Source organism: Schistocerca piceifrons, chromosome 7 (genome assembly GCF_021461385.2).
Source record: "Schistocerca piceifrons isolate TAMUIC-IGC-003096 chromosome 7, iqSchPice1.1, whole genome shotgun sequence".
NCBI lineage: Eukaryota > Metazoa > Arthropoda > Insecta > Orthoptera > Acrididae > Schistocerca > Schistocerca piceifrons.
Genome location: NC_060144.1, coordinates 394,036,876 through 394,050,850, shown reverse-complemented (window position 1 = coordinate 394,050,850; position 13,975 = coordinate 394,036,876). Strand labels below are relative to the sequence as shown.

The window sequence follows — 13,975 nt, the reverse complement described above, 5'->3', positions numbered from 1 at the left end:
ACAGCTTTACCGGCATTGCACTGTCTTTCAGTAGTCATTGATTTTCGTACAGAATACATCAGTCTTCTTAATCCTGTACAATAAAAGTCACTTCACAAAAGAAATCAGCGCATATCGCCAAGTGACAATGTAACTTTTTACATTCTGACAGCTTACAGCGCACATATTTTCACCTTATGACAGAAAGCGGAACTATTACTTTTACGGCACTCTCAGCAACCACACAAAGCTATGAAACTACCTACCATGTCTAAGCGTGCTACGATGTTTGCAGGCCACACGGCAGCATTCCAAACACCGTCAGTTTCATTGTAACAACCCTGTACTACTACTAGCAAAATTTTAGTTAACTGAGGAAGTACAAACTGTATGATATTTGCACATTACTTGGCTATCAGCAGGTAACCGTCAGGCACGTAGCAGTATTTTACACTGCCTGATAGCAGGGGAAAAAATTGTAAAACGAGTGCAAAACGTAAAGGAAAATTTTAGAGCCCGCAGTTGTCCGGTATTTTAGCTGCCATTACGAAAACGGCCAACGGCGAAATAGTCTCGGGATTTCGCAATATATAGTTCCAGATGTAGTCCTAGACGCTGTTGCTCCACACCTGTTTCATATTCTGGTAGTGTTAAAACTGTTACTGAATTTACGCATCTGCCGTGATTCCAGCTCGGTTTGCAAACGTAGCATTCCCCCCGCCCCCCTCCACCCCCACCCTCCTAGAGGGGTTCGGGTAGCCATCAGCATCCCGTGCATCTTTTGCGGTACACACTTATTCAGTCCTGTATTAGCGCAGAATTTATCAGCGGTAGTGAACAAGTGGTAAAGAGGCAAATGGTTTTTCATTATTCCACATTAATCCACTTTCATGCGACAAGTAAACAAGGTAACGTAAATGTGGTGTTATAAGGTGTAGAAACCGCAAAAGAAGAAATGTTTTATTGGCTGACAACATTGGAAAGACCTTCAATATTGCAACAAAATTTGATCTACAGACGAATATTCGTAGCTCATATTAGCAGATAACATGTCCTTGTAGATACTACACTGCTTCATGCACTAAACGGTGAAACTGCTTACAATTTTGTAATCACTGACTCAAAGCAAATTTTGAGGAAGTAGTAGCTTCTAGATTGGATGACACCTTTGATGGAAGCTGCAATCGTCATAATCCAATAAAAATTAAATATATAACGTCAGGGTGAAGAGGTGATCATTTAGGAGTTGGGCGGCACACTTTGCTGCCTTTTACATCGTATCGTGTTCTGGCAAGATATATCTTGTACTACAGAATTTCTGAAAAGAAGATTTGAAAAGTTCTTCTTAGATAATTGTAAATTAGAGAGCAGAAGAAAATCTTGAAGAGTGTATTCAACCGTGTAGAAACGTATAAATTGCTTCTCAATTATGTACTGCCTTGCATCCCTACTCTTATTCCCTTTACGATTTCGGTTATATATAATTCTAGTGTTATTTAGACGTATAAATCTCTTTGAGCAATTATAGGCATTAAGGAACTGTTACCCCCCAATTACCATATAAAGTGACATGAATTTAATGCTAAGCGTAATCTATACTTGTTGGAAGTATTTAATGAACACAGGATAGTTAGACAGTGTAGTTAAGGCACTTTGTGATAGTGGCGCGCTCTCACAGCTCCTTCTGTAACACTAATGTTAATTAACTGTACTATCATCAAAGCTAGTTGTTGTTGCACTGTCCCCATTAATAGCTCATAATGCCTTACTAAAAGGGAAGGACGACTGGGATTAACGTCTCGTCGACATCGAAGTCATTAGAGACAGAGACCGATAATGCCTTATTCACAGGCAGTAAGTATTCTAGAACGACCAGGTCGTTAGAGACGGAGGGCAAGTTCGTATTGGGGAGGGTCGGGGAAGGAATGCAGCGTGCCAATTGAAAGGACTCATCTCGGTATTCACTTTATGCGAGTTCGGAAAGTCACAAAAAATTTAAAACTGGAAGACGGGGCGAAGATTCGAACCGGTGTCGTCCCGAATATGAGACCAGGGCCTTACATATGGGCACCCTAGTCACCCCTATGAGAGTTGCTTTGTTTGTAATATTAATCAGTGCTCACTTTAATGGTGTGTATTAAATTAAAACATTAGTAACTCGTGCTTGAATTTAAAAAATCTCAGTGTTAATATTCAGTCAAGTGTGCGTATAAGTTCCAACATTATTCGATTGTTTACTATTTACTATATTATAAAGTTTTTGATACATTTCAAGTTTCACGATGTAAAATGGCTTTTTACATGTATTACCTTATACTGATAATTGAAATTGAATGTTCGTTTATCTTGACATAATGAAACTGACGTGTGATAGTGTTGTATAGTAGAACGTACAGCTTTGTCACTGCTGCTGATTATGTTGTGTATCGCTCTATATTTCGTAATCCACCTTTTGTTTTTGTGCGGACTACTGACATTGGAATTGTGGCTGGATGATTATATATATATATATATATATATATATATATATATATATATATATATATATATAAAAATAAGAGATTCTTCAAGAATCAGAATAGATTAAAATGGTACTTCATTTCAACAGTTTGCAAAATACGTTGGTATTATTGCGTTTTCCATCCATAAATGGTTTGTCCTGGAACATTAACAAACATCTCCCCCATTTCTGAAACAATTTATCCATACTCTTTGCGTACATATTAAAAGCAGATATGCTGTATCCTCAGAATGACAAATACCTAGTGTTGTTATTGTTACCGAATTGTTCTACAGTTGAGTGATAGTGCATTACTAAATTTAGAAATTACACACATGATTCTTATTACGTATGGTTGTATACAAGTTTCACTACTATTTCTGAGAATGTTGAACAATTCACTGGCGCGCGGAATGACCACGCAGTTTGAGGCGCCATGTCACGGATTGTACGGCTTCTCCCGCCAGAGGTTCGAGTCATCCCTCGCGCATGGGTGTGTGTGTTGTTCGTAGCATAAGCTACATTAAGTTAGTTTAAGTAGCGCTTAAGCCTAGGAGCCGATGACCTCATCAGTTTGATCCCTTAGGAATTCACTCACACTTGAACGTTTTTGAGCAACTCGGTGTATTTGGTTTTCTCTGAAATTTCTGTAGTCCAAATCCTCGGTCACATCCAGTATCACCCGGCATTTAAGATGCTCAATTTATATGCCGGCCATCACGAATTAAATTGTCCGTGCGTTCCGTAAATCATTCAAAAAGGTTACGGCAGTTTCATCTTTTGATTTTGATTTTGGTGTCATAGCCTTTTGTCTCTAATAACCTCGCGTATGGCGTAAAATTATGCAAACTTGTAACTGTTACTCATAAAATTTGTTTTCGGTAATAAGTACCTCGGCCTAAATTTAAAATGTGGTAGTACTTTTCAATCTGTTCCTTTTATCAACACCAATCGCCACTTGAACACATCTGATAAATGCTGATTGTATAAATTACTGATCGAAGCAAACACCCTTTTCGCAAAGTCGCTGGCAAATGAGGTAACACAAGAATTCATCAACAGAGCTTATATTCTGAATGACTTACTTTACTTATCAGTCCTCAATAAGTCGTAACAGGAACATAAATGTGTAAAAATTTCTTTTTTATAGTGTTCACGTTGGGTCGTACAGCCGATATACACAATTCAAGAAACGTTTGGCACCACCCTGATTCCCAGAACTCCTGCAGATGGACGTTGACTGTGGATATTGTATCAGAGACACAGTCCCTTTGACTGTTCAGATATGTCACTAAACCCGCATAAAAAATATAAACAACCATGTATGGGCTGCTAGGATTAGACGGAGGGGGTACGACAGCCAATCAGTTCCAGTCATTCCACCAGGAAGGAGGTACACTGCTCGTGTTGTCCGTAGTTCAACCATGCCTACACGGTCAATACCGCAGTTCGATCGCATCCGCATTGTTGGTATGTGCCAGGAAGGGCTCTCAACAAGGGAAGTGTCCAGGCGTCTCGGAGTGAAATAAAGCGATGTTGTTCGGGCTTGGAGGAGATACAGAAAGACAGAAACTGTCGATGACATGCCTCGCTCAGGCCGCCCAAGTGCTACTACTGCAGTGGATGGCAGCTACCTACGGATTACGGCTCGCAGGAAACCGGACAGCAACGCCATCTTGTTGAATAATGCGTTTCGTGCAACCACAGGACGCCGTGTTATGACTCAAACTGTGCGCAGTAGGCTGCATGATGCGAGGTCCATCTTTGCAACCACGAAACCAAACAGAGCCGTACAGATGGGCCGAACAACATGCCGAATCGACCGCTCAGGTTTGGCATTATGTTCTCTTTACCGATGAGTGCCGTATATGCCTTCAACCAGTCAATCGTCGCAGACCTGTTTGGAGGCAACCCGGTCAGGCTGAACGCCTTAGACACAATTACCAGGGAGTGTAGCAAGGTGGAGGTTCCCTGCGTTTTGTGGGGCAGACTTACGCCGCTGGTGGCCATGGAAGGCGTCGTAACCGCTGTACGATACGTGAATGTCAGCCGCCGACCGATAGTGCAACCATATCGGCAACATACTGGCGAGGCATTCGTCTTCATGGATGACGATTCGCGCTCCCATCGCGCACAGCTTGTGAATGACTTTCTTCTGAATAACGACGTCATTCGACTGGAGCGGGCAGCATGTTCTCCAAACATGAACCCTGTTGAACCTGCCTGGGATAAATTGAAATGGGCTGTTTAAGGACGGCATTACCCACTAACCACTCTGAGGTATCTACGCCGAATCGCCGTTGAGGAGTGGGACAATATAGACTAACAGTGCGCTGATGAACTTCAGGATAGTATGCCACGACGAATACAGGAATGCATCAAAGCAAGAGGAAGTGCTACTGGGTATTAGAGGTACCGGTGTGTACAGCAATCTGGAGCACCACCTCTGAAGGTCTCGGTGTGTGGTAGTAAACAATGGAATATGTGGTTTTCATGAGCAATAAAAAGGGTGGAAATGATCTTCGTGTTGAACTCTAGTCCAATTTTCTGTACAGGTTCCGGAACTCCAGGAATCGAGGTTATGCAAAAATTTTTTGACGTGTGTATTATGCTATTATGAGTCGGCATCTCCAGAACACTCTACTTCATCTTTACGTACTTAACCAATGTTTGTTCCGTGTATTTTCAATCCTCAAATACCAGTGCACAAAATATTTTGAAGGAAAACCATGTGTTATAATTAATAACGTGCAAAAGCCTATATGAATGCCTGAACTACAGTGATAGAGCAATAAAAATTATCAAATGTGTTTCCATTCCCCTTCCCCCCACCCTGTCCCCCGTTTAATACATTGACATTAAATGAAGCGACCGTTAAATACTTCGGAATAATGGATTTGCTTCCGTTTGAAGACGGTGATAATGCCCAACAACACGCATTAAGATGTTGGAAACTGGTTGGTGAAATTATACAGTTTGTTTAAAATAAGTTTCATATATTCCTACAGCAAAGCTCCTGTAAAGGAATGTGTGAAGACCAATACATTTTTAAACATGGACCGCTGAAAGTCAGCAGTTCACACCCTGCAATCTATTTACAGACTTCGCTCGCGTAGACTGTATGCCGTGCAGAGATTTTTCATTGCATTTATTTAATCGAATTTTTATGTTGTTCACGAAGTGCTGCTCCTTAGCTTCTCATGCTCATTAAGGCCAAATAAGTATTGTCTTTTCCGAATGTACTCTGACTAAAAAGCGATTCTGGTAGCAGAAGTCCAAAGTGTATGTTAATAATGCCTTTTGAATCCTCATAGGGATATTTCAGTAGCAACTTTCATTCCCTAACAAAAATTTCTTTATATCCAACCGAGAACTGAAACACGAATTTTCATAGAAGTCATGATTCAAGGATGTAAAGTGTAATCACACAACACTCACAAGTGTGCAAATGAAGATCGGATTCATGAACGTGATATGTATGGACAATTTTGGTAAGTAGACAGAAAATTTGAGAGGCATGTCATGTAAATGTTTAGATCGATACAAGAGTAGAATAAACAAAAAAATACATTTATTTTGAATTTAATGCATTTCTAGTAATGAGAACTGTCATCACAGTTGGTGAATAATACCAGTGTTAGAAATGGACTTGTCAACAGGTATTTTGGACATGTGCGCAATTTTATTCTGCGTAACCGATAGTGGGAGTCTAGAGTCTAATGTCTATTGTTAATTTGAATTGCTATGTGGAAGATGGTTCCATACTGCAGAAGGATTAATAATATAACGAAGTTCAGCGTAAGAGACATGCGGCATTAAAAGAGAGGAATCTTAAGAAGGGGCTACAATATATACGACAAAAAATAGGACTTAACTCCAAAGGAAAGTGTAAGTAAACTATATTGACAGTTTAGCACATCTGTCATATGCTACATATGCATCCATGTAACCTGTGAATACGAGCGATACGAAAAATTAAATGTAAGGACACTAGTGTTAATGTGTAGGTCGTTCGTTATACACAATCCAGTGAACGACAAAACTAGATGAATAAATCTGCATGTAACGGCTGTAAAAATAACACCAGCCGTCATGCTCACTTTGTGGAATCGCAAGTTTTCTACGTTTTACTATCTGTGGTTAATTGTGCAACAAGTTAAGTAATTGTCATCCTGATTGATAAAATGGCATTTCCAGTGTGGTATTACGTTCATAACAGTAACGTCGCCTTTATTGTCAAATGATGAAGATAAAGAAACTTCTGATGGATACGTTTTCTGAAATGTGATACAAGAGCGCCAATACCAGAAGGAAAGGGGGAACGCAGTGAAGTGTCTTTTTTCCTCGAAGTAAATGATTTAAATGTCGGTATTATGCAGTTTTTTAACGGGATCTGAACTGATCTGAACTGGAACTATTTTATTGCTATTTAAAAGTCGCAATTCGTCTTTCAAAGTGTCAAAAGTTCACCATACCCCCAAGTCTAGCACTCCCCCTTCCCCTACAAACTATCGTATAAGCGCCCTTGCTATGTTAGGCAGCTGAATCGAAGCCCACTGTTCGTAGTTACGGACATTTTGTTAATACCGAAATATCTGGCTGAGCACGTGGTGTATAATACCAGGGTTATAATAGCAGAGTTTTAAAACTAAATGCAGTATAACATGTACCAGTTATCAGATTTCTAAAGCAAGACAGGTAGCGGCATAATACAGGGCAGCAGTTTTCTTCTGAATGGTCTTAAGTTATCATTCTAGCCATTACAACTATCTGTTGGTGACTGTTGTACCCACAGTTTGTTGGCGTGTAAAGTGACAACGGTGTCCCATTGACAAGTCACATTGCACTAATACGCAACAACATGAAGGGTAAATAACGTATAGACTAAATCTCTATCATCCATCAGAATTTATGGATATTCCACAACACGATCTGTTGCAAACCATCAGGCCGTCGGCATATGCTTAACTATATTACTGATGTTGGGATAATACTGAAATTTCCAGTTTTGATTATTATATCCGGGACAACTAATGCAAAAGTATTCAGCGCTATGGGTTGTACACGATGATAACCATTGTTAAATATTGCATGTTGTGGCAACAGTAGCATCATGGAAATTGTAGGTGCCGATAATTTCTTCCCGTCAGGCTGGAAGTACATTATAAGACAACGCCAAACTTAATGAGGGAAAATATTTCCACATTTCTTTCACAAAACACCAAGAGCGATACTGACTGAATCAGTGTGGGTGACAGCCTGAGTGTTTCCTCGTCGTGTGCACCTTATTGCTATTAGTAAATGATTCATCAGTTATCTTTAACATATCCACCAACCAAATTTCGATTTTAAATGAAGCAGTACGCAACATTTACTTCATAAACGTAATGTTTAATGATTTGGAGACATTGTGAGAAACGGAAGTACTTTGTGGCGTGTCCTAAGAAAGTGTTGTCGGCCATTACTATTCGTGGGCGACAGTAACTTCTTAGGTGAGATGAACTGCATAGTAATTTGTCGCGGATGGTACAGTTACCTAACGAGATGTCTTATTCGACAAGCATTGTAATATCCAGTCCGATATGGACTTTCTGTTTCAAGCCTAGGAAAATTTAGCTGTTTAAATTTACATCAAATTCCGCATCTTAACAAATACTAAGTTTAAGTACCTCTTGGCGATATCACTCCTGAGCCACAAACATGCCATGAAAATGCCTGTTAGAATCAACATGTGGGACAGATGAAACTAAATGATGAAAGCAAAGAATTGAAAGCAAATAAAACAGCAAGACTCTATTTATTTATCCTGGCAAAAATTAGTGATTTTCATAGCGGTATAGAAACAACTGTTCTCAAATCCCTTCAAACTGAAAGAAATGGAAAGAAACAATTTATCACATAACTCAAGTGTCATCCACCACATGCATTACGTCAACAGGTAGAATACAGATACACATGTTTCGAACTACATTTCCCTATTTATACTAGAAAGGTTTATTGGTTCACACGGGGGAATAAAGCCCACCATTGTCACCATACTCCTTGCTAAGCGGGAAGGGGAAGGGGAAATCGTGAAACACAAGATACTTGCAGCGTTAATATGTAAATGAATTCCCCTAAATGTTTTTACGTTTACATGAAACCATAAGACCATGATTACAAGCAGGATAGTTAAAACCCATTGCGTCTTGTATGTGTGCCGCGTTTATTTAACCACCGAGTTACCTAGCCAGGTGAGGATTAGTGCAAGAATTTTTTTATGTTTAACGTTGAATGGAAGCTATCTCAACGCTGACTAATCGTACTTAGAGTAGGAAGTTATCCCACACCATTTCATGTCCGGTCATGTCCTGTTGACTGAAGCCAGCAGTCTGAATAACAGTCACTACAGTACATTTAAATTCTAAGTTAGAAATACGTCCAACGGTAACACTTAAATGAGTACAAAACAGTTTTCATGATGCTGTGACTCATTTTCAATCACTATGAAAATTATGGCAATTTTATTCTTTACACTGCAGTAATAACAGAAATAAAAATAGAGTGTAGATAGCTGATTAGATTTGCGCATATTTCAAACAAACCAACAGAGAAGGAAATATCTGCTATTACTTAGAATATTTATGATACTAATGAACGTATCGAAGAAGGTCGTATAAGAAAGGTGATATCACTCATTGCCGAGTACTCATTACTTATAAAATTCCAACTGCAGCTGTTACGATTACAATGTCGTTAAACTATTTTCCTGTACTCTCCTTATTTCGCAACAGAAACACGTGTTTGTACTTTTTAACGTAATGTATGTTAACAAACTGAAGATTCTTCCGCCAGGAAGCTGCAGAAAAGATTGTATAATTTTATGATGTTGCTATACCGAGCTGTAGAGTGTGTACGGAGGTTACAGATTAAAGTCCTATCTGGATTATTTGACAAATTTCAATACAGGAAGCGAGTAACGAATTCGTTTCGTCGAGTTAATAATTTTTAGATCAAGGTGCAACAGTGGCATTCTATCATGTCTGCAGATTATGAACAAAGATCTTCCCTGACGCTTTCACACTGACATGCCGCTAGCGCAAACTCAGACAGAATGACCAATAAAATGGTACATATCTGACGCGAGTACGAAAGTACCAGGCATACCATTGTTATTTCAGTAGTACTTTGCAAGCACTCACATAAAATGATTTAGGAAAATCGCAGAAACACTAAATCACGAAATGTAGACAGGGAATTAAACTACGTTATTCTGGGAAATTAACTGAGGAGCAACAGTTGAAGCAACAAGCTAGAAACTAAATGAATAAGGACGATATGAACAAATACAGTTATACGAACGATGGACTGGTAAATGTAAAATAGTAACATACGCAGAAGTCGTTTTTCTTCCTGCAGCATTTCCTCTTTATAACAGTTTCGAAATGTTTCACGACACAGGAAAAACCTGTCGTGTGCGACACCGGAAAAGGGTGCTGCTGCGAAAGTAGACTCATAACTAACTTGTGAGGAGAATATATAAAATACCATCCTTATCATCGAAACTTCTACTCAGCTTAAGCGTTATGTAATCTAGCATCATACAGCATATCAAGAAACAGTATGTAGCTGTCGCCGAATTTACTTCTGGCTTGCCCAAAATGGCGGAAAATGCGGAACACAGCTTCAGATCTCTGTAGTTGCTGAATAGACAGATAAAACTGAGATATCCAAACACTGGAGGTTATTCAGTCGATCATCAAAGGTTTTTACATGCAATGTGGCTTGCAACACGTCTGACTTAAAAACCACTGCATTACATTGGAGCAAAATATTTTGTATCACAACAACTGTAGTAAAACTCAGTCGTGCTGGCATACATGTTGTTAATTTTTACTTTTGGATGACCATTTCCATCTTCTAAGGAGATCATCACCATCAGATCTTCGTTCCTTGTTGACAGAAGAAATCGCTGGCTCGGAGCAGGTCCGTCCACGCTGGATGGAGAACACTTCCAGCTGTTTCTACTGTCATCAACAAATGTGTATCTGATGATAATCTCTTTAGAAGATCGAAACAGGTCATCTACTAATAAAAACTAACGACTTAAATGCGACCACAACTGTGTTAAGTAAATAAGTAAAAACACTAAGAGATAGCTGTTTTCCAGGAACAGTGTTCCAAAAACTTTTGTATCGCAGTCAAAACTGTTTCCATCTGCTTTTGTAGCAGCCATGTAATAGCTGTGGTTGTCGAAGAAACAAGGTATAACACTAGATAAGCTACAGCGTCGTCAATGCAAGATCTACTGCCGCACGCTTAGCACTCAATTAATAAGATCGGTAAATTTACAGTTTATTCTTTGCTACTGGTTACGAGCCAATACATATAATGGATATGGTTGGATACGGGAAGAGACGGCTTTCTGTCTGATACATGGTATGATATACCTAAATTCGCTATCAGTGCACCCAAATCTTGTTTATCATGAAACGCAGGTACAGGCTGCAACTTGGGTACCAATTCAGCCGAATGTTGATAATTTTCTCAAACGCTCTGAGAGGTTAGGTAGGTTTTTGAGCCTTCCAACGTAATATTTTGTAATCCGCTCACATTATAATTGAAAAATGGGTGACTAAGATTTGATGAAATGGGCCATAGCGAGGTGAAGCCTCCGTTAAAGCTAGCAGCCTTACGTAACATTTCATTTGAGGAAAATGAATGATTGCACTGTTTCTGCTGAATACGCTGCTGTTATTGTCCGTTGGTGAAAAATATTCATTTACATTCGAATATATTCTCTATGGCTATTAAAGCGCGTATCTATATTTCGCCGCTTCTGTTCATAGCAATGTTTATGCCGCGACAGGTATCGCTTTCCTTGTCCTGTTGAACTACTTACATTATTTTCAAATGTTAATTGTTTCTTCTATCGCTGATTGGTGAACTAACGTTGATATTTATTAATGAAAAACACGAATTGTGGATGTTCTAAAATATCTGTTTCGTGAATCATATTTTAGTTAACACGATCTGCATCAAATAATAACCGCTGACTGTCTTTTAAGTGACAAACTTGAGAACGTAAATAATTTGCGTTTCTCACACATAAACATATCTCTGTCATTGCGAACATTTACAAGTTAGATTTAGAGCTATTTGCTTGTACTATGATAAGTCAGTGTCTCGTTACGCATTTTTCAATGAGAAATAACCGGAGTGGAGGCACAAATTTCAACCTTGACAAAAATGACGATGTTCCTGGTACTCATACGATTAGAAGTATATTGACACAAATCTAAATATGTTAGTATATTAACAGGATGAAAAGAAGGGCTGTTAATTAACAGTGAAAGGTTGTAGAATAACACAAAAATTGTGTCGGGCTTACAGCTACATTATACCAATCATGGTATGTAAACACCTGTCTCTACGTCTACGGTAGCCACAGAGTGAAATGTGACGAAGTCCCGCTCCTTTAGAAGGCAGAGGTACACTAGCTACGACTAGGTTGGGAATTTTGCTCTTAAGGCCGGTGCCTTCGCGGAAGTGGGTATGCGATCCCCAAAAATGAAAAAGTGAAAATCATTTTCTTGGTCTTCTGATGGAAATTTGTGCAGTAAGACAGTCAGAAAACTGTCCGTTTCGACATTTTTCGTATGTTGTCACCGTATAGTAAAAGATTATGTGAATGTATATTCCAACAGGTCCGCAACTCGTGGTCTAGTGGCTAGCGTTGCTGCCACTGCAACACCGGGATCCGGGTTCGATTCCCGACCGGGTTGGGGATTTTCCCTGCCCGGGGACTGGTGTTTGTGTCGTGCTTACCATATCTTCATCATCATCAACATCATTATCATCATTCGTGACTGTGGCTAGATTGGATTGTGAAAAAATTGAAATGTGTCAACATTGGGACTTTGTAAGCGCACTGATGACCGTGCATTTTAGCGTCCCACAAACCAAACATTATCATCATATTCCAACAGTTACCGTAGGTTTCTCTGCCATGAGGCTGAGGGAACCATTTAATTCCTGCAGGTGTACCTATATCACAGTGACTTCGCTGCTGTTGGCTACGGAAACGAGTTAAAGTGAAGAAAAAATCTTGGTTTCTCATTTATCAGTAAAGATTTGAGAATTTATCTAGTATTACAGCAAAAAATGAGAAAGGAGGGGAAGAGAGAGATGTTGGAATTCATAGAGGTCACCACTGTGTCTTTGTGGCTGCATCTATTTGCCAGCCTTTCAGCAATTAGTAATTATTTTTTCGAAGTGAACATATCTTTTTCCGAGTCCTATTAATGATATATTTCTCTTCCCTTTAGTTAATACATCATTACGCACCTGGATACGTTGGTAAAATATTAATGAATCGCTGTTTCAGTAAATGTTGTGTGAGACTAAGACTTTAATACATTTAGTGAGTTACAGTGGATGTAGGTTGCAGTACGTATGAAGAGCAAAATATATTTGCACCGAATAAACTAGTGAGAGGAGCTGCATCAAACCAGTCTTTGGACTAAAGTCAGCAGCTTCTGTTGAAAATGAAAATTTCCAAAGTAATTTAGGATACAATTCAGTATATCACTGGTTACCTCACATAGGACACTTGATTCGTGACAGAAGTCTGTAGGTATATAAAAGTTATAGTTGGAAATAATATTTAGTTTGCACTACTGGAGTTCTATCCTTCAACACACAATGTTGTTTAGTTTACGTAATTACAGTTTTTTTAGTCGTCAGAACGATGCGTAGATCAGACGAACGCCTTCACTCAATTTGAGTCGGCTTTCTTTATTTCATTTTGTTCTGATTTCGATAAATTATTTCACACAAAGTTGTCGGTAATCGTCGCGATATGTAGGTGGAAAATTCTTTTTCAGTGTGTGTGAGGAACTGATTGATGACTACAGCTTAATGGTTGTCAGGTATCTAACGATCTGCTAGAAAAAAGTAAAGTCTACTGGCTTATCGAACAACGTGGACACGAAAGACGTACAGTCATCATGTTAAGCAGACTCATCTGATCATGATGGAAATAATGTTTAGACACGAGTCTAGTTTTATACCTACAGTACATAGCTGCTCCCTTGTTGACTGTAATGCCGTCTAACAAGGCATGACTGAGGTGTCAGACGTTGCTGTTTGATTCATGTTGTTCAAAAGTGTCATTAATAAATAAGAAAAATTACTACTGACGTATAAATTAACGTATATCTATAGAAATTCACCAACACATTACATTTGTAAATAGATTACTCTCTATTGTGACGAGGAATCACAAATTCTCACAAAGAAAGAGAATTACTCATATGTTTGACAGTAGTGGTTGCTCCTGACAACTGGGGTTTCTCAGACGACACAGCTTTCAAATTCCACTCCCTAGTACTTTCATTAGTTAGGATTACATTCATTGCATTGTTGAAATCTGCGTGCATTCGTCCTCAGTTGCTTCTACAGCGCTGATTATCTTGTAGATGTTAATAACAATTTGTCGTCTTCTCAAAATGGATT

General features: G+C 39.0%; 1 protein-coding gene across 1 annotated transcript in view; it reads right to left on the bottom strand.

Annotated features, from left to right (window-relative positions):
* Positions 1-13,975, bottom strand: part of LOC124805169 (neuropeptides capa receptor-like) — a gene marked incomplete at its 3' end in the record, with an annotated part of 1,111,251 nt that overhangs the window by 1,096,170 nt on the left and 1,106 nt on the right. The gene's annotated exons all lie outside the window — the stretch shown is intronic.